At 34.2% G+C, this 21,814-nt stretch overlaps 2 pseudogenes; both read left to right on the top strand.

Annotated features, from left to right (window-relative positions):
• Positions 1-16,140, top strand: part of LOC149537629 (sucrose synthase 2-like) — a 33,722-nt pseudogene extending 17,582 nt beyond the window's left edge.
• Positions 16,141-18,797: 2,657 nt separating this feature from the next.
• On the top strand, positions 18,798-20,381 carry LOC149537630 (taxane 9-alpha-hydroxylase 1 pseudogene; annotated as a pseudogene).
• The last annotated feature ends 1,433 nt before the right edge of the window (positions 20,382-21,814 follow it).

Genomic DNA, 21,814 nt, shown 5'->3' on the forward strand with positions numbered 1-21,814 from the left:
AAACTTTCTACCTCATACCTAGAATTATAGAGCCTCAAACAATTATCCAAATTTTTGTCTAATTTGTTTCTAACCTTTGACTTAAGGAAGCCCAAAGTATTGAAAACTCTCTCATCCTCACTTGAACCCAATATCATTGTCAAACATAAATTGGTAAGCTTGAAATATTATGGTATTGCCTCTCTCAACTGATTGCTCTCACCAAGGTTTTTCCAAAGCTTTGTTATCGCTCCCTCTTCATTTTGGTTCTCCATAACAGCATATTGTTCCCTCATTATGTTTGCAAAAGATTATGATTGATCTCTCAGTTGATTTTCATCCAAAATTTCATTTATGGTGACTCCATTGATTACTTTGGGTGTGCCAAGATGCTGAATTAGACTCATCATCCTTCTTTGAAAACTAGTTGGACTGTTTAGAGACCAATATTGTGGAAAAATAATTGACATTGCTTCCAGTAGTTCCTCTGGAGGGAATCTAAATCTGATTTCGAATGATAGATTGTAGCAAACTCACTTGACAGAGTCAAGCATAGAGTCTTTGATCTTCTTTAAGGCTTCACTTGTAACATGTGAATGTACCTTCTCTGGTTCTGGTTCAACTTTGCTTCCTGCTTCATTGGGGTTGACGCGAGCATAGTACTGCATTGGTATGTCAATTCCATGTACCCTGACATATACCTCATCGTTTGCACCAATATGTAAAAAGTTCCCAGGATTGTTCAAATCTGAGATTTCTAACCACTCTACAAACTTTGTTTCATCTAATGGTAATAATCGGTATAGAGTATCTAGGCTACTACATGTCATTTTACGCATCTTATTATATTTTGCAATGTACATAGCTCTTTGTTGAACCTTTTTTATAATATTTCTCATGTCCTATAGCATGGGGAGAATAGCTGCTAAAGTTAAGAGTACCTTAACATTAGTTAGGCTTGAATATAGCTGAGGGAATCTGTCTCACACAGAGTGGATTAGTCCAAGCAATGACGGGTATTCAGACATTACTCGATGTGCTAGTCCATCCAAAGAGATCCATCTGGTATCATTGTCTTTATGAAGCTTCCTCCCATTAGTAAGTCCTACAGAAAAGTGTTAAAATTCTCAGACTCCTTTTGGACTTTGACAGAAGTATTGGTAAATCTTTTTGATAAGAGATTCCACTTTACTTACACAACCAAAATTGCTGACAATTCCAAAAGCTAAATTCATTCGATGGGCCTTGCAATGAATGGGAATAGCATAGGGTGCCAAATCATTCTTGATCCTTTTGCAAAGATTACCTTTATGACCTTGCATAACCGCAGCACCCAATTTTTTGGCAATCTCCATGCTATCCAAACCTCCAGATTCAGTTAGAGTAGTCTTTAATAATTCATATAAGTTTTTAGCTGTCACACTACAATTCAATTTTGCAATAGATAGTAGAAATGGTTGACAACAAAGATTGTTTACAGTATAAACATGCATGCACACCCAGGAAGTATTATCAATTGTTGTAACTTCATCTACAGACAATGCAATGAAATCTGAGTTTTTTATAGATTCTATTATATCTTCTATTTCAACATGTGCAAGACATTTAGCCCATTCCCACCCACTGTTTACTAACCAGTGACTATTAGGATAGTTTCAAGTTTCCAAAAGACGCAATAATGCAGTCATTGTAGGGTAGTCTGTCATAGGGTGTCCTCTACTCAATATATAAAAGACCACACCTAATTGAACTACTTTTCCCATATTTTGCACTTTCATTGTTGTCCCAATGAAATCTTCAATGGAACCTTTTACTGCAAAACGCTTCTCCCATATTTGCTAGTGTAACTCATATATTTCAGCATTCCTGATATGTAGACAGTTCTCCTTTGTTTTCCAAGTTAGCATAGATTTTTTGACTCCATCTATAATTTCCTTCTTGTAAACTTTACCAACATGTTTTTCTATGGTATCAATTTTAAGCTACAGCCTCTTCTCCTTCTTTGTTATCTTTATGAAAATATTAAATCTACATTCTAAAAGAGACTCACCATCCTTTGGATTGGGCACTAGTTCAATGAACCAATACTTTTCCACCCATTCTAACTGAAAATTCCTTTTGGACAAATCCTAGCGAGATCGATCTTTCTTTGATTCCAATTTTCTTTTCCCCTTTTGTGCATGAACCTAATTTATGGAATCAATTTTGGTTTTCTCAACTGACTAGTCCGAGATTGATTCCAACTCTATAATCTTAGTTTGTGACTCCCTACTCGGGGGAAGTTCCTCCAGATCTTGTTCAATTTTGTCCTCGATTGAGATATCAGGTTCACCAACTTGAACTTCAATACTGTCTGAGAGTCCAACTTGTGATGAATCTCCTTTTTCAGTAACCACTGGAGATCTAACTTGTGAATCTTGTAGGTTGCCAACATTTCCACCACCAAAATATGTCGATATGGTTCTATGTTTTGGTAATGGTGACCTCTCTTAGATTTTAGGGATCATACCCCTCTTGTTTGACATGACAAACTGATAAAGGCTGCAAAAAATATCAACTTAGTTGTTGAACAAACAACTTAACTACTTAGACTACATATTATAAAAATAATATGATTCATTCTCAAAAAAAGGGTACTACTACTACAGTACTACAGTCTATGGTACTACCCAATATAATTTGCAAACCTAATACCTATAGGCTATCTTAGCATGTGAGATGTCCAGTCACCAGCAGACACTGGATAGTGAAACTAAAAAAAAAAACCAGTACCACTTACAAAATAATTTAAAAATCACTTGCCTTTTACAAAAACTAGAGTCCACGAGTCAATGGCCAATGCACTCAGCACTCTGAAAGTTCGGCAACAATAAGAAATGCCAGTCTCAAGACTAGAAAATAGCGAATTGTGTAGAATAATAATTTCTTATAGTCCAATCTAGGTTGGAAAATTAGGTGCAATTAACAAGTGGGAATGTCAAATGTAGGTGAAATGCACCTTCCAATGCAAGCCTATAGTAGGAAACAATTGGCTAAATGAGGTAGGTGATCAACACACGTCGGTAAAATGGTTGGCGACATCCAACCCAAGGAAAAATTAATATGGTTGTAGTAATGGCAAAATAATGTCGGCCAATAAGAAACATCATCCAATGGCTAGCAATATGTTTAAAATAAATGTATCCAAACTGTATATCGCATTGGTGATTACACCGATATTTTTGACCAATCATGTGATAACTAATGGGCGACCACCCCGAGCGTTGGACCCAAATATGATAAATATCTAACGACATGGTTGGACCCAAATATGATAAATATTTGCCAAATGATGATTGACCCATTAGACGGGATCGCCAAAAGGTAAAGATTCACCGCTAAAGTAATCCCTGCTGTCTGTTGAGCAATATGCTCTAGCACCTTGTCATCAAATTTCTTTTCAACCTTTTCAATTAGTTTTTCTTGTCTGGAAGGATTCATTGAATTTTTGTTTACCTCTTCTACCTGAATCAAAATGTGTTGAGTGGAATCTATTTGAACACCTATAGCTTGTTTAATTATATCCTTTGCATTCTCAATTATTGTATACTCCTTATCCCTTTGAGACCTTAACTGCTTTTGTGTAGCTTTCATCTCTATGAGTTGACTGGCTAACCTCATATCTTTAATGGTAGTAGTGTCAAAGTCAATCTTTGGTATCACTATCTCTATGTCTAAGTCGATGTCTTCTTGAATTTTATTTCTAGTGATCAGAAGTTTTAATGGTTGCTTTTGTTTGACTTCTGAGATTACTAGTTTGACCTTTGGAATAGACATGATAGTGGAGATAGAAGGGCAAGCAATAAAAAGTAAGATAGGACTCAAGGATTGAATGCCAATAGAAGTACTAATTAGATCAAAAACTGAAACACTTCCCAAAAATGGTATCACACTTAGTAGAGTACCCATAGTAGTATATGAATTGATTGGAGTCAAAGTGGATAAAGATAATGTTGATGAAAACAAAACTGTAGAACTTACTAGAATTGATGAAAACAAAATTGTAGAACTTACTAGTACACTCACGAATGGTGAAGGAGCTAAGGAAGTTGACTCAGTAGCTGAAGAAGTGATAGAAAGCTTGGTAGATAAAGCGCTTGGCACATTTGTTTCAAATAGCTAGAGCTAGGAGGTGGCAGGTGAAGATTGAACAATAATTTCACTTGCAGAAGCTATCTCCATAGTAGATTTAATTGTCTTTGGTGGAGAGTGAGGAAGGGATGCAATAACTTCTGCGACATTTTTACTGGATCTTCTTCATCTTTTTCTACCTCCTTGTCCTCTTCCTCTTTTTCTTCCATTAGTACATGCAACTCTATTGGTGTAACTGTGATAGATGGAGTGTTATCAAAATCATCATTGTCGCTGCTATCATCATCCTTAATTTCAACAAGATCATCTGATGGCTTCCTAAGATGATATGTATCACTCCAAATATATGTAGAATTTTTGACAACTGATTCAATGTCTTTTAATAATATCAGACAAGTATTAAATCTCTTATTCATTCTTCCTTCATGATCTATCAATGCCTTTTTGACTTCTGCATCTGTCAGACTAGGTACTAATTCCTTCAATTTTTGCTCAAATATGTCTTTAATAGTTTGTACTATGTTCTCTCATCTTACTTTTATTTTGTCAAGAAGTATTGCTGGAATTGGAGATGTAAATTGATCAAGAAAGAATTTTCAAGTTCCTAACTTTACCATTACCAAGTCTTCAATCTCCTTTTCCTCTGCTAAAGTTCAAGTTTCATATTTGAGAGCTTTAAAATTGTTGATGCCTGCTCTAGTCCTTAATTGTTTTAGCCTTTCCTCAAATGTGAGTGGAGGCCTAACAAGTACAATTTTCTGCTTGCCTTGTCTAGTTCTTCTAGAGAATACTACAGTTGGCTACTTCTTAGGTTTGGTGATAAACACCTTCCCTTCCTTCTTTGGTGGTTCCTCTTCTTTTTTAGATTCTTGTTTTTTTCCTTCTTCTTCTTCTTCTTCTTCTTCTTCATCATCCTCTCCTTTACCTTCAATAAGCATAAGAGGGCCAGATGTATTTTTCAATTTGGCTATCTTCCTCTTTGCTTTTCTTATAGCCTGGGGTAGCTTGATTTCAAGCTCAATTCTAGTCTTGGCTTCATCATAAGTGCCAAAGGTAGGAAGCTTAGGATCTATAGGCTCATTCACCAATGCTTCAATAATGTCCCTATCCTCATCAATATTTACCTTGTAAGGAAGAGATTTCACCCATGCAACTCTGGGTCTAACTGCCTAAATGTATACCTTATCACAGTCAACCATGAAGCATACATCATCTTTGTAATCTTCAACTAGTTTTGGTGGAATTCAAAACCTATTATTCATTCTTTCCTCGAAATCTTCAAAATAAATATCCATATGCTTCTCAAAGTTTTCACCCATGTCAGCAATAAACTCATTAATCTAAAATAGAATTGGGGTGTCTTTTCTCAATACAACTGAGTCCTTTGATGGAAATAATTTTTGAACATAGAAAAATAAACAAGTTAACAGGAAGCCAAATTTGTAGGGATTATTCTTTGAGGTCCTTATGCTATCCATATTCTTGTTCAATTGTTTCAACAACAATTCTGATAGGTCAAATTCTAGATTTTTCTTCACAATCTTGAATGTCAAATCCACGGCCTCACAAGGAACACTGTTCAAATGACTAGAGCTATAAATCTTGTGAGCAATGACATGAATACCAAACCTTAATCCAACATCAGTAATAGTGCTAACCTTCAAATGTCTACCATCCCATTCAACTAGGGCTTTCTTCTGTAACTCCTCCCGACCTAGAATTTTGGTAGATTTGGCTTTGCTGAGTATGGGAAGACTAGTAATCTTATGAATCATCTTCTTGGTGATTAACACTGGCTACTCTAACCATAGTTACCCATTGTGAACATGATTGAGTATGTACTTGATCCACTTAATTTGGAAACTTCTTGGCATATGCAAGATATGGGTTAATCCTTTGGTCTCTAGATGCTTATGCTTGGGTTTTAAAGAGCTGTCAACACTCATTTCTCCTAGGGCATTGTCCATTTCTAGGTTTCCAATCTCTTTAACAAAAGATTTAAAATGTGTACAAATATCGTGTATGAGGAGTACCTTTGGTGGAATTTGGGATTGAGCTCCATTAGGGTCAAGAGATTCTGTAATGGCCAGAACAATTTCGAAGTTAGGCACTTTCCATTCTACACCCTTTACCAACATCTTCGAACCCTTCTTTGCCTTGCTATTGCTACTACTCTTAGATGCCATCATTGCTTGGTAGGTGTAAGAAAATTTTTGAAGAAATTCTCCACTTGAAAATCACTTGAAATCACTTGGAATTTTCTTGAGTGCACCTGGAAATCTCTTAGCTCTATAATCGCGATGAAGAATGAAATCAAATTTTACCTTTTTGACAAATTTTTTTATCATTAATGCTCGGTACGAAAGTAGCTAAGATGACATAGTGCTTGACAGGTTGTCATTTATTCACTTGCTCGGTAGAAGCTTGCAACTCAGTGATTGAACAAAACTTTAGTTACTTCCAACCTAGCTTGGTTGAGTCTAAGGCTGACTATGCTCAGTATGACCCGATTTCTTGTGACCCTTTGTATCTAAAATACTAATTTGATCTTTTGCTTTCTTTCATTTGGAACTACTTGAGATATCACTTGAAGATGCAGTTCCATATCCTTGTTTATGGATCTAACTGGAAATGGTGGAGTCACCCACTTCTTGAGTGACATTGCCATCATTTAAATTGTTCTACTTGGTAGATTTAGGAATCCACGATTGCCTCATCTGCTTCCGAATGTTATCAGCTTTATCTTTCTTTTCATCTTCAATTCTTCCTATATTCATGCAATTCTTGGCTATATGAATGAGTTCAGTGAATGTATAACATCTTACTATTGTATCTCTTTTTCTCAAGTGATGCCTTGAGAAGTCTTTGCCAATGTGTCCATATTCTCCATAATAATGACATCTACACTAGCTATTGTAATCCCATCCAAAGATTTCCTTAACAAGTTGTTTAGATGGATTGAATGATTTTGATCTGTATTGGAATGCCTTATGACCATGCTTCTTGCATTTGTGACAATTGCCTTAAAATTTTGGTTTCTCCTTGCATTCATTAGCTTTATGACCATGCTGACTGTAATTCTAGCATTTTCCATTGAATTTGGCTATTCCATTACTCCAAAATTTGTTTGATGTATGACCTAACTTACCACAAGGATTGCAAGTAGGTCTTTGATTCCTTTGGGCACCTTGTTTTGAGGTTTCACCTTCTTCCTTATAACCAAGACCAGCTTTACCTTTTTGTCTATGAAGATTCTAGTCACTTTGTTGATTCAATTGACTCATGTCTGCTTGAGATTTCATTATCATTTCAATGATTTTCTTTTCAGTGATTAAGTCATTTTCCAAACTTTCATTGATTTTTCTATCAGTGATTAAATCATTCCTCAGGCTTTCATTTTTAGATCTTAGATTCATAATTTCTTCATTTGCATTAGATAGTTGATCTATAAGAGCTTCCTGCTGATTAGATTGATTATTTCTTGCCTCCAAGTCTTCATTTTCCTTGTTTCTCTATTCCAAAACTTCACATAGCTTGATTGATTGGATTTCTTATTCTCTTTTAAGCTTTCTTACTTCTTCCTACAGAGAACCATTCTTTGCTAGGAGTTCCTTGATTGCCTCATTAGTTTCATCTGAACTGCTTGATGGTAAAAGGTCTTCAATCTTTTCTTCAACATACTAATGTTCATTCATTTGTCTTGCAAGTTCCTTCCTTCTTTTCAAGGATTGGGAAAGATGCTCCTTTGCTACTTTGAGTTGAGCCATGGCCATTTCTAGATCTAGTTTTTCATTTTTAATTTCCTTGTCAAGTCTGAATATCTCCATTTGTCCTTTAGATCTTTTCTCAAGCTATCAAACTTTATCCTGAGAACCACAGATCTCTGACACCAATTGTTGGAAATATTCAAGATATGTCAACTTATTGAGAGGGGGGGGGGGGGGCGAATCAGTAACTTCAAAAATTTAAAACAATTCAGCATTTTAATTTCACCATTCATTCATCTAATCTACTGTATATATGAGAGATCAAACATCTTTAACACATGTACATAGTGATTTGGTAACCCAGAAACCTTCCAAATAGAAAGTAAAACTGGGGTGGGGATGATACCCACAAAACTTCAATACTGCAGTATAATGTTGGCCTGTTAAGGCTTACATTGACCACTTTTGGTGATCTGCCCTGTTAGGAGCACAAAGGACTGCTAGGTCCACCTTGTTAGAGGATTTACAAAAATACACTAAAGTATGCACTCTTTTAGGAGATTTATACAAAGACTGTTAAGTCTACCTTGTTAAAGGATTTAAAAAACTAATTCACCTGTTATAGATGAAATAGTGGATCTAATTACAAACTTGATTTTTGATTAGATCCTTGAAGTATAGATCACCTCTTGTGACTGATGAATCTTTATTGCTCCTTGTAGACCTTGATGAATATTTTGCTCTGCTACTGATTCACATTTATTCTTCTCAAAGTATTACATGTCCATTCCTTGATACTCTCATGCATACATTGTAAATGATATAATACATTACATATATATCATTCCAATAATTATAGTTGCAAGGTCAGCTAAAACACAAGTGAACAAAACATTACTGAGTCAACCCAATAGTAAATAACTCGGGTTCACTAAACTGACTCGATGACCTTCTGATACTCGGCATCCACTACATTACTCGGCATCGTCATGTACTCGGTAGAAGTGAAGGCTTGGTCCATACTAATCACTCGACGTAGTTCTGAACTCGGTAACCACTAGTGACTTGGTAGATGTAGTGTTACTTGGTAGATATAGTGTTACTCAGTAAAAATTGAATCCTTTGTTTGCCTTGATTTCACTAGGTAGACACTACACTTTCATTACTAGGTAAACATTACACTTTCATCACTCGATAAACATTACAATTTCATTACTTGGTAAACATTTCACTTTCATCACTCGGTAAACATTGCATCTTCCAATGCTCGGTTTACACTAGATTCCCATGACACAGTCTAACTACTCGGTAGATATTGAGATGCTCGATGTAAACTGTGAAGCTCGGTGTAAATTGATATAGATAAGTGTTGTCACTAACGGAAATAATAACTTAATGCCAACATGTTTATATCTAATGTTCAATGGTATCATGTAGCTATACATGCAAGATTTATGTAGACAAGATAGTAAATTTGAAAACACTATATGGGCTTTTGAAACACATATCGAATCAGGGGAAACATGAGACAAAGTGCTATATGGAGATGTTTTACATTCTTAAGTATAGAGAACTAGTGAGTAATCTTCCCATTCATATTATGTTTTAGCTTGCATCAATGAACCAAGGAATATCATTTTTTGTCAATTCAAGTTTAGCACAAAAATTTCATACACATTTTTTCATTTGACCTATTGCAAACATAAAACACTAGGAGGTTTTTATCTTGGAATTAGATTATTTACTCTATCAGCGAATGAAGCCTTTCAATTTCCTCTATTGATGTTTATTATAAGAATAAGAGATCATTATATTTACTATTGTCATTTCCCAGGGCTCAATTTGATTTTACCTTTCTTTTAGGTTAAAAATGATCCTATAGTAAAAGAGGATGAATTCTCCAAACTAGAAGTGAAGAAAAATGAAACATAGGATATGAAAAATAACAAACTTGATGGGTATGATTTTCTTAAAAATTTATTGAGTAAGCTACTCACTCTAATGAGTGCATTTTATTCTTCCAGTTACTTTGGCTTAAAATGAAGAATAAGGGACATAGAAATAGAGTGTATGATATAGAAAGGAAAAATTTAAAAACATTTAAGACAATGTATTAGGAAATATTTATACCTCTATTTGTCTAATCATAAATGTTGAAGTAATTTCTTTTCATTTTGTGTGTTAATTCCTTCAACTTTTCTAGGGGTAAAATTCTAAATTTTCAAAACACACATCTAGAAATCTTGGTCCTAAAGGATTTCAAAATATGTTATTTATATATCAATACCTTATCTCAACTACTAGCCCACATTCATTGATGAATGAGCATTATCTTATTTAACAAACTTAAGTAACTTAGGATTTTCTCTTTTAAAAGTAGTTTTGAAACTTGAATATTATTATGATAATATTATTGTGCTTATTGATGATTTTTGGATGTTGATTATGTTTTTTCTTGTTCATGCAAAAATATAGGTGGCAAATCTCACATCAAAAGGCGAAATCTTTCTCTTCCTTTGGTGGAAATTAATAAGTATTTCAATCATATTTGCAATGAGAGCAGGATATTTAGAATTAACTTTTTTTCTTGTATGCTATAAGATTCTTACATCATATCTTTATCAATGTAGAGCACTAGAAAGAAAGAATTGATTGTTTCTTTATTGAAGATTTACTGTATTATTTGATGATATTTGATTGAACAACAAATTTAGATTTCTTTTTTATATCTCTGTCTAATTCATTGTGCAAATTATGCATACTTTTCATCGTGTACTAGTATATGGTGAATTAACTACCATATCTAATAAGAATCATATTACAAGAAATATGCATGGTTGCTTCATGGAAATCTTTTGAAAATGTTTATTGAAATGTATATACTTCCAATTTTTGTCGAATGAATGAAATGTTATTCATGGAATAGAATACTTATGTACATTTTTCTCATTTCTATCTTCATTTCCAAGGAATAAAATTTGAATGCATTAGTATTCACAATGGTTGAATGTCCTTGCAAAAATGTCAATTTGTGCACTTAAGTATTTTATATAAATTTAAATAGACATTTTATAATGAGAAAATCTAAAAATGACTTCTAAATTGGAATTTCAAGTGGGAATTATTGATAATCAAGTCATAATTCTTGATCATTTGCAGGACAAAATTTCTAACTCATCATTTAAATGATAATAAAGAGTTGATTATTATTGTTTTTCTTTTAAGAAGAAAGGTATAAGTATCAATTTTCACTTCATATTGATGTAAATACATTCATTAGAATCGAGGGTACATGAAACTGTTACTAATTAATCTTGAAAGTTGTTTTTATCTTCTGTGGAATTTGAGAACAATCGTGCATACATACTACTTTGAAGAGTTGAAATTAAATCATGAGACTTTCATGTACCTAGTAGATGATTAAGGATAGTGGAATTCATAATTACTTATACCATTAGTTACTTGAATTAAAAAGGAATGTTTGTATCTTATTGCTTATGAATATTTTTCACCCCCCAAAGATAGTCAGCTATATATATTGAATGCACTCTTTGTAAAGGAGTAGTTTTTAGAGACATATGGGGAAATAATTCCTCCTTGTTGAAGGTCAAAGGCAATATTAGCAATCATGTATGGTTTTATGTATTGTGTTAATGGGCTTCAATTGTTATATTTGGTTTTAGCTTATTTGTCTCCTATTATATTAAAAGGAAGTTGTTATAGATTTTTTTGTTATGAATTGAGTGTAATTGTACCTCACTACCATTCTACCAATTTAGTTATGTTTATTAATGAGTAATAATTCTTAAAAAAGAGCATTGTTTCAGATTTTTAACTTGCAAGTTTATTCAAGTATCTGCATTAATTTAGTAGGCCCACCAATGATTTTAGTGGGTCCATGAGCGAGATGTAGTAGTGAGGGTTGTCAAAGGGATAAATTAACATGAGGATTCATTACAGTGGTGAAGGTTTCCTAAGGAATAAATTGATATGAGGATTTGTTACAGTAGTGAAGGTTGCCTAAGGAATAAATCGACATGAGGATTTGTTAATGGCACATGCTTAGCATTGAGAAGAGGCCCATGTGCATCATTTAAGGAGATTGATAATGTTTCTACTACTCTTCATAGAATTACTTTTATGCTTAACAAAGGATGCATCTGACTTATACAATGTTTAATGTGTCAATTTTGACAACTTTAGCAACCACCATAACACCTCTCACCATTTTCCATTTCACATCATAAAAGACTACCTACATAATTAGATTGATTAGTTTGATCATAATAACAAATTTTGTTTTAAACAAAGGAAACGCAACACACCATTAATCTTTCGTATTCTACCATCAAGAAACATGATTTTAACTTTACTATAAGTTATAACCAACAATATTTTGTACAAATTTTCCAGCCTCTATACAATTTTTGTCAACATTCTTATCTAATTCATACTTCCTCTCACTTTCCTTAAAATTGTTCTTCTTTACCTCTTCTACATCAATTTGATATTTTTTGCTACACAAACCTTTGTCCCTCTCCTTAATCTTCTCCTCTCCTTCTTTTTGACTCCTTAGCTCTTCTTCTTTCTTGCTCCTTTTCAGCCACTCCCTCTCTCTCACTCGCATTTTTAGCTACCAGCTTCTAATGTCTTAATCTCCTCCTTTCCTCTTCTAGCCTTGCAAACTCCTCCCTCTATTGTATATCCCCCTCTTCTAGCATTTCCTTTTCTAATCTTGATTGTCTCTTCTCTTCAACATTCCTTTGTGCTTTTTCTCCACTGTTTTCTAGCTATAAAGGAATACCATAACAAATTCTAATGTGGGGAAAGCTGAAATACAAGGTTTCAAATTTGATGTAGATGAATTCAATAATCATGATATTTTATTATGACCTAAGGTACATTATAGTCATGAGAAAACATGATAATTAAAAAATTGGTAGGCGAATGGAGAACTTAGTACTGATTGATGGATGTCCCTAGTGATTCAAATAGTAGAAAAATTATCCCAGCCCAGCTTCCGTTGGACTAGATATCTACCATTGCTAAAGAAATTCCCTATGACACTCTTCTTTCCTATACTTTTCCATTCCCCTTATCCTCTAAATCTATGAATGGTTCCTCCTTTATTCTTTCCTTTAACCTCTCAAATCTTGCTTCTAATTCTTTTCTATTTCAAAATCTGATTGTTTTAGATGTAGGGTTAAATTAAAAATAAAATAAAATATGCTTGTTATAGGATTAGGATTAAACTAAAACTTAGGCAAATTTGATTGTTGTAGATTTATAATAGAATTTCAAGTTCCTTGCACTGAAGGGCACAAAATGATTATTAGCAATGTCCAAAGTGTCTTTTATTGGAACAACATAATATTTTTTTGCATACCTTTCATCTTCTTTCAATAGTTTGCAAAAGTCCCTCTCAACACCAAAAGCCCTTATTGTAGTTCTTTGTTATTCAAATAGCTTGGATGCTTACAATCATCTGGCAGTCTCACCCACTCTTTGTTGTTTACATTTCTATAAAAAAAAAATCTTTATTTTAGGATGTTTCACTTCCTTAAGGACCCGAAACTAAACTCATGACTATAATTTATAATTGAAGTTGTGCTATGTTTAATGATAGAATTTTTTGATAAAGCTTAATGAATATCTTTTCTCACATCTATTTCAAATTAAATTTCAATTCAATAGCATTAGCAACCTCTGGAATACCTTTTTGACCCTTCATCTATGAGAAAAGAGGGAAATTGATGGGATCATTGAAGGTTCTCAACCTTATGTAAATTAGTCCATAGATGATGTTGAATATATGTGGATTGTTGTTTTCTATTCTATTTTTTTGATGGTGTGTATAATGGTGTAGTTTTATTCTCATAAATGTGGAGCAAGCCTCTACACTTACTGTGGATTATCATTTTTTGCCTCAATGATTGACTTTGTTCATAGCATTGGATTAGCTAGATTTGACATTTAGTGATTAATGCTATTGAATTCCTCCAAATGTGACATCCAAATCTAATGGTTTTCTTCCCTTGGGTATTTTTACCTACCAATTACTTTTGTGGAAATTTATTTGTTAGCACTTGGTGAATCCCTTATTTGATTATTTTAATTTCAAATATGTCATTAATATATTCTATCAATGCTGACATTTTAAATGCATGTCTACTTAAATGCCAAAATGTTATTATTTATGCTAGATAAGCCAATCTACACTTCATAGTATGTTCAGAAACAGACAAACTCGTCACAGATTACATGCCAAGAAATGTAAAATACTACTCAATAGATGACCTCTTAGGGAAGTAAAGATTATTTGAGTGTAGAGAAGAAAGGCTATTTCTAGAAATATATTCTTGCTATAGTAGTCACATTAGTAGTAATTTCAATGAATATTGTATTGATTATGCAATATAACTATAACAATGGGTGCATGCAAGTTACCCAACATGGCAAATGAAAATGTACCCAGCAATATCAAACAACTCATCAAAAACATCATTACTAATAGCCAACAAATATTAAGGGGACTCAACCAAGCAAATGCCTCTACACAAAACCTACTAGACAATGAGATAGAGGAATTTGAAATAGTTATGCCACAACTTGATATGGCATATCAAGCACTAGAAAAATATTACCTCCTTGAATGGGAAATAAGATACAACAAACACTTCAACATGGGAAATTCTGGTGCACTACAACATACATTCCAGAATTTTATAGAACCTGTATGGAACAACATCTTTACATAGATTAACCAAACTAGTGTATAAATTTAATACCTACAATATCTTTATTGGCCTCTGTTCTTGTAAAAAAACCAGCCATTAGGTACTCCTTTCTCATGTGAAAAGATAGAGACAGAAAATTTTTGATCAAAATCTTAGTTGCTTAGCAACTACTTTCTACTAGTTCAGACATTTGAAGATATTGCATAATCAACTACTTTTGAATATGTTTTTGTATTAAATAATTGCGTTTGAATATATTTTTTGATTAAACAAATACTTTTGTGTTGCTATTATTTTGTCTTCACTATGAATATATAGAAATGTTCTTGGAATGTTCAATAAGCACCATGTACATTAGTTCATGTTGTGTTGACATATCATTTTTGTTATTTGAAGAACTTGTGTTATTTGAAGAACTAGATCTATTGTCAGCAGGAAACCACAATCCTTCATTCCAGTGTGCCAATACATTAGCTATCAAGATATGCTTTGACATTATCACATTTGTGATAAAATTAGTTACATCAGTTTTGAGATCTCAGAAAATGTTCTTATTTCCTATTTCAGACACAATCACCACAAGCCATTGATGTCATTGCATCATCATCTACAACAAGTTTACCAATAGAATACAAAAAACAAATATCAATGCTAACATTTATGTCTTTGTTAAATGTATAGTCTATAAAGAAAGAAAATTCATGAAAATAATTTTTTTATTTAAGCTTCAATAAGTTGTAAACTAACGATGAATTTAAATCAAAAATCAAAATAGAAAAATTGAGGTGACTCTTGAACCTCTGGAGTACAAGTGCTAATTTTATTGCATTGATGCATCTTTTGTGTAAATAATATATCATATTTTTATATCCTACGATCAGATTGAACTGAGAAGAGTGCCTATGATGAGTAGAGGTGGCCCCCAAAAAAAATGCATTATTGAACAGAAAATGTATATCAAATATAGCATGCGAGGAAGTGATATAACAAAGAATTTTGGGGATTGCATATTAAAGAAGTCGCATACGTTTGACTGTTGTTTACGCATTGAAATCGTTGGTAAATATTTAGAATGGATAAAAGCAGATAGAATTGTAGGTCCAAGAAATAAACGACATAAGCATCTAACGAACTTCTTTGAAAATACTGAACTAGGAAACAATATAAAGTTATATTGGTTAATGGCAATTCAGCATGGTTCACATGGATGTTTATTTAATCCGAATTAATAATAAATTCGATTCTGTAACTGAGTGATATTGCACTGCCATGTGGAAGGTGGCCATTGAGAGCCGGTACTCAGATTGTCGTCTATTAGCAAAGTTATATTGGTCAATGGCCTTGGCAATTCAACGTGGTTCACATGGATTTTTTTAATCCAAATTAATAATAAATTTGATTCTGTAACTGAGTGATATTGCACTGCCTGTGGAACGTTCGCCATTGACAGCCGGCACTTACATTGTCGTCTATTAACAAAGTCTTCCACAATGTCATTCACTGATAATTTGCCCACTTCCTTCGCCGTTGTGACGCGAAGAGATCAAATTTTGTTGACTTATCATTATGGCATCCCTATCGTGTGATTAATTAATTGTTTATTGGTACACATAGCACTAGTGTGATTCACATTAATATGTTTTAAAATATGAATGAAATCTAGATTGATTCTGTAATTTGTTTTTGAATTAAAAGCAGTCAAAATTAGGCGGCTGGTCCATTGAAAACAAATTGGTCAACTACTAGTGGATTACCAACAAAATATAACTAACTCTAATGCTTTTTAAAACAAAAATAGAAGTATAAACCATAATTTAAAAAGTATCTACAGACTTTAATCAAAATGTCTATTAACAAACTTAAGTCACTAAAGATAAAAACCAAAGGCGTGATAGCCTTGTAACTGAAAATGTTTGTAAACCAGCAGATTAGCAGCATGAAAGGAAAAGGAGGGAGCCCTTAAGAATTCTTGGCCTCTTTGCTCTCCAAGAGGACATTCACCCAATCATCCGGCAAGAAGTCAAAAAGCATCTTAGAGTCCTCCTTAGATAGGTCCCCATCAACATCTTTCAGCAGGCACAACGTGGTAGCAGCCGCATGAGTGACTTTAACTATGAACTGGTTAATAGTCACATTCTTGCTCCAATGCCTATATTCTATCCCATGCTTCATTACCACCATTTTTCTGACTCACCTAGATGGCCATCCTTACCAACCAAAGTAGTATCTTGCACAAGCAGGGGGTTAGTAGCTTTTATGGAAACTACCTTAACAAAGGAGGAGATCATGGTGGGGGAAGGTATCGTATCCACCATATTGGGGAACTAATCTTTTGTTAGGTCCACACACCCAGCTCAACTGTCGCCGAGACATGCGACATCTCCTTATTCTCCTTACCATCTCCTAATTCTGACCTGGAGGAGTCAGAAATCTCCTCTTCTACCTCCTCTGTGCCTCCCTCCCCAAAATTATCAATTTTTTCCTTTATTCTTCTTTTGGGGCAACCCAAATCCTCAGAATATGACTCTTCCTTCTACAAGGCTCCCTCCCTCAACTTCCACTTAGCATTAGATTTAGCCAACCTCCCCAACTTCCTCCTTCCCCCTCTCCCCTCTTCCTCCAACTCCACTAGCACCTTCTCCTTACCTTTATCCTATCTCCCTTTTTTACCCCTAGGGGAGGGATTCATCGGGGACCCACTCGACAAGGGCTATGGGGTAGGGGCTCTAGGACCCTTGATCCTATGGGGGACCATTTGGGGCTAGGTGTTCGAGTGAAGAGGAATGTTAATTTCTATAATCCTAGGGGAGACCAGGGCTAGTTGAAATTGATACCTATAATTTGTTATAAGGGGTTGTACTTCTTGGTGATATTATTATGTTAGTCTTGATGATAAACATCACATATTAATGATAGCTTTTTAGGTTGAAAACATTTGCAAGAGTAGAATAAGAGTGTTGTATTATTCTACAATAAGCTTAATAGGAAATAATTAACATCAAACAATAAATTAGTTCAACATCATGGCACACTTGCCTATATCAAAACCAATCTAATAGTTGTACAAGAAAATTCAAGTACGAGTGTACTAAACTAGTAATGTTCATAAATAAGATTAAAAATTCTAAGCTTAGCCTTGTAGCCCATTGTTTTTGAAATAAAAGAGAGGTGAAAATTTATTCAAACTAAAAGAAATACACCAAAAAAAATAAAGAAAGCCCATCAAATAGCCCTATCAAGATCCACCAAATGATCTAATTGATTGGATAAGCCCATAGGAAGTTGGGACTTATCAACAATGTTCCAATTATACATATGTTTAGAAGTCCACTTCAGCAGACAAGCAACAACACTATTCTATTCCCTGGAATATGAGTGAAAATAATTGACTCCAAAGAAGTACACAAATTATAAATTTGGTCGGCAATCAAAGCTAACTTCCAAATGAGAACCTCAGAATCTTGTTGATTCAATAGTCGTATCACCACTTGTAAGTCTAATTCACAAATAAGCCTTCTCCAACCAAGGTCACAAGTACTCTTCACAACATACAAAATAGCAATGGCCTCCATCAGGTTGTTAGTGTGATGACCTTCTGTTTAAACATCACATACTAAGACTTGATTTCTAACCTAAAAGTGTCTAGCCCAATTAAAATATTAAATTAAAATTTTCACCATTATATTTTCCTTACCCCTACTTTACACACTTTTAATACCAACAAAAAGTACTAACAAATAGAAATTGACCTTGTTATCAAAATTTCACATTTTAAAAGATTAATTTTTTTAATTTTAATTTTTATAATAGTCCCTTTTTTATTAATTAAATATTAAAGTTATATAGTCAAATTCTCCGTTTGGCTACAAGAATAAAAAAATGAGAATAGGAATATGTATTTAGGAGGCTACTCATAAAAAAAAACATATAAAGTCTGGACCGTGAAGTCCAGACATTAAAATATAATACAACAATATAAAAACCCTTAGGCTGCAAGGGTAATGCCAACCAAAGGAGGAGGATCTCTTTCATCAGAACCCCACACAACAGCGGGGTTATGAGGTGGCTCAGCATGAGTCCACCCATCACAGAAAGAGTAGTAGCATCTTTTTCTCCCTCCGGCCTTACAGGGGAGATAGCTAAATCCAGCCGAGTGAAAGACCATTTAGGATTAGACTAGAAGAAGGCCACTGAAAATGACCATGCCTGGTCTAACCTCCAAGGAATATTAATATTTCATTTAATGGAATATTTTTATTTTATTTTAAAATCTGCCTTCAAATTATCTTCTATATGTGAGGTCTCGGCTCTTGTGGGCATTCGTCTTCTTCTCTGCCTAAGCCGTCGGAGGCGCCAATCCTCGCTGAGAATTCCCCCTGGAAAATTAGGGTTCCCCTTCATTGGCGAGACTGTACAATTCCTGCGGGCTCTTAGATTGGGCACGCCTCAATTATTTTTCGACGATAGGGTCAAGAAATTCGGTGACGTTTTCAAGACGTCAGTGATCGGGCATCCCACGATAGTCCTGTATGGCCCCGCCGGAAACCGTTTAGTTCTGTCCAACGAGGACAAGCTGGTGCAGTTTTCATGGCCCAAGTCTTTCATGAAATTGGTGGGAGACGAATCCATGGGAAGCAAAAGGGGAGAGGACCATCTCCGCCTGCGTTCCGCGCTCGCTCGCAATGAAGAATTATATCTCCAAATGAGTTTCGAGGTCCAACGTCATATCAAAGAGAAATGGGAAGGAAAATCCGAAGTGAAGATGGTTCCTCTGCTGAAGGACCTCATCTTTTCAGTCGCAGCCAGCTTGTTCTTCGATATAAGCGATGATTCGCAAAGGAATCGAATCCGTGATCTTGAAACTGTAATTGCTGGATCTCTGTCTGTTCCGCTCGACTTTCCAGGCACGCGTTATAACAGAGCGCTCAAGGCACACCACACCATGGATCAAATTCTCCTGTCTTTGGTAGAGAAGAAAAGGATGAATTTGCGCTCTAGCTGCACTGATGACACTAGCAAACATCAAGATTTACTCTCCGCGTTGATCAGCTTCAAAGACGAAAGAGGGAATCCAAGCACGGACACAGAGATCCTCAGCAATTTTAATGGTTTGCTTCAGGCTTCGTATGACATCACTGTGTCCGCCTTCACCTTGCTATTTAAACTTTTATCTTCCAATCCCAATTGTCACGAGAAAGTCGTCCATGGTATGTCCAGCCCATGCTCTCTAGGTTTAAGATTTTAAATTTAATAACATTAATTGATACTAATACTCGATTGATGGTTTATATCAGAATAAATGGGAATATTCTCAAATAAGAAAGATGGTGAAGAAATCAGCTGGCAAGATCTGAAAGACATGAAATATACAAGGCGAGCTGTTCAGGAAACCCTGCGCATGAATCCTCCACTTTTTGGAACATTTCGCGAGGCCATCACAGATATTGATTACAAGGGATATACAATCCCTAAGGATGGAAAGTAAGTTGTAGATCGAACATTTTTTCTTTGTTGAAATCACTACACATAAATCCGGCATAAAGACTTTTGGATGTATGTTTGTTATGGGCAGATCTTATGGACAGTTTATAGCACTCACGGGAAGGAAGAGTATTTTGGTGAGCCAGAGGAATTCAGGCCTTCAAGGTTCGAAGAGGAAAGCAGGCATGTGGCTCCTTACACCTTCTTACCATTCGGTGCAGGGCAGCGAGCTTGCCCAGGATGCGAATTCTCCAAGATGGAGATATTACTCTTCATTCATCATTTTGTTAAATCGTTCACTGGCTTCACCGCCATTGACCCAACTATCCCGTTTCCTTCAGCTTGACGTGACTTATAATGTTAAACAAATGAATTATAATTATTATTTTTTTTTTAAATTTAAATATAAATTTAGCAAATAAAATAATATAGTAAAGATATATTGATTAATATATGAATGAGTTATGAGTTGTCTTTAGTGTTTTTAAAAGTTTTCTAATATAAGTAATGGATAAGAGCAAGTTGTGTGTATCAAGAAGAATATTTTAGAAGGATTATATTTAATAATAGAGTTCATTTAAATTTACAAAATCAAACAACTACCAAAATAAGGTTAAAAATAAATCAAATTGGTAAGAAACATTTCAAGAATGAAGTATATCAAACGTTTTCACTGAAAATTTTAGTGTGCTTGAATTGAAATTGGACAAATAGCCAAAAAAAAATGGTTAAGCCTTAAAAATTTGGTGTGCTTGAATTGAAAGTAGACCAATAGCCCAAAAATGGTTAAGTGTTGAATATTTATAATTTTCTGTTGATGATATTGAATGAAGGGTCAATATTGCTTGATGAATATCAAGAGTGGAAAAATAAAAAGATGAATAAAAGAATGTAAAATTCTATTTGATACTTGAGTGCACAAGTTGATGTGCTTCTATAAGGGGTCCATGTGCTTGATGTGATAGGGGATCATTTTACATATCTTTTTATTCATTGAATCTATGTATAACTATCCTGTTTCCTTAAGCTTGATGTGACTTATAATTTTTTAAAAAATGAAAAAAGATAAATTAATTAATTAATTAAAATCTAAACTTAGGAACTAAAATAATATAGTAAAGATATATTGATCAATATATGAATGAGGTATAAGTTGTCTTTAATGTTTTTAAAAGTTTTCTAATATAAGTAATGGATAAGTGCAAGTTGTGTGTATCAAGAAGAATATTTTAGAAGGATTCTATTTAATAATAGAGCTTATTTAAATTCAAAAAATCAAACAACTATCAAAATAAGGTTAAAAATAAATCAAATTGGTAAGAAACATTTCAAGAATGAAGTATATCAAACATTTTCATTGAGATTGGGGAGGATTATGAATTTGAAATTATTTCGGCTGCCCCCATTCCCTTGAATTCTAATAATGGGCAGTGCATGGATGTGGATTCTCTAGTGGAAATCAAAGATGATGTTAACACCAACTCTCCTATTGCCAGGTGAAGAGGGAAACCACCTAGTTCAAAAAATAAGCTATCTATACCTAAACTAGGGGAGTCCTCAAATAAATTTTTGGCCCTAGCTAATCAAGAGGGTAATGCATGCTCAACCTCTAACATTTTCTCTCAATGAATTGCCTATCTTGGAATGTTAGGGGTTTAGAGCCCCCTGATAGAAAATTTGTTATCAAGTGATTGTTAAATTCTCTGGATTTTATAGACTTCTTTATGATGCAAGAAGTTTACATTATGGGATTTAATTTGGATTCCAATCTCAATTTTA

The sequence above is a fragment of the Cupressus sempervirens genome, chromosome 9, assembly GCF_028749045.1.
Source record: "Cupressus sempervirens isolate cs-2001-9-10 chromosome 9, ASM2874904v1, whole genome shotgun sequence".
Lineage (NCBI taxonomy): Eukaryota > Viridiplantae > Streptophyta > Pinopsida > Cupressales > Cupressaceae > Cupressus > Cupressus sempervirens.